We start from the raw sequence: 1,157 nt of genomic DNA, 5'->3' as shown, positions 1-1,157 counted from the left end.
TATATCTCGATGATACGCTTGTTCATTCATTGCGTTGAGAGGGAAGTTCCTGAGACACTTAAACTGCACCTTATTTGCTTCTGTTTTCGAGCTTATCTTTCTATAATGGTGTCATTTCATAATGTTGTTTTGTTTTAAACTACCTCCCACACTCTTTTGAACTCATATAGTTGAGAACAACAATGAAGGTGCAACTACGGGATTACTTGATCTGCGAGAAATAGCAGCCAAATTCCTCACAGCACACACACACTCGTTTTAAAAAAAACGATAGTTTAAAATTTTGCCACAGGGCCAGCAGTTTTTGAGGAGAGGAGGAAATTGATTGATTGGTATCGACCTCAAAAGGATGAAAGGAAGAGTCAATCTCGGTGGAATTTCAATTTAAAATGAACGATATATTGGGTAATGTAGACAGTTTGAGATAAACGGACCACAGCTGCTGGTTTTGTTGTTCCAACCTACATCAGCCCTGATTGAGTAAACCAGTGATCAAAGGCATTCAAGCTGAGATCAACCCATGATATGAGGGGTGACATAGAGGAAGGAAAGATAGATAGATAGATAGATAGATAGATAGATAGATAGATAGATATAGCGAGAGACGAAGGAGAAAAAGTAAGAATGAGGGAAAAGCTAAGAGGAAAGCAGAGAGTGAGGAAAACTCTTGGACTGCATTATTCAACGTTTTCTCCCGTTTGAAGATGGAAAGAGTTGAAAGGAAATTTGGTTGCTATTTTTAACAAGCACACTATATATAAATCCAGCAAGGGTGTCTCTGTGATTACGTGTCATAAAATCTTGAAATTAAGTACCCCAGTGTACTTGTAGAAAATTTCCTGGATCTTTTTTAAAACGGGGGCCACATTTTTCATTAATGTTTTACGTAGTGTTTTTGGTACCGAAAGACTTTCAAACTTCGTATACTTATCTATTTTGTGTTATAGAACAGAAAAATATTTTTGTATTCGAATTTATTTCATGTAAAAAATTGTCTTATTTCGATAATTTCAACCAATCACTGACGTCCATTCAGCCGATATACATTAAGTGCCGACTACATAAACAAACGATTCTTCGTTTTATTTGCTTTTTTCATTTTAAATTTGCTTTAACCCTAACCCTAACCCTAACCCTAACCCTAACCCTAGGGTTAG

This window comes from Octopus bimaculoides, chromosome 2 (genome assembly GCF_001194135.2).
Source record: "Octopus bimaculoides isolate UCB-OBI-ISO-001 chromosome 2, ASM119413v2, whole genome shotgun sequence".
Classification (NCBI taxonomy): domain Eukaryota; kingdom Metazoa; phylum Mollusca; class Cephalopoda; order Octopoda; family Octopodidae; genus Octopus; species Octopus bimaculoides.
Note: the sequence above shows the minus strand (reverse complement) of the source record.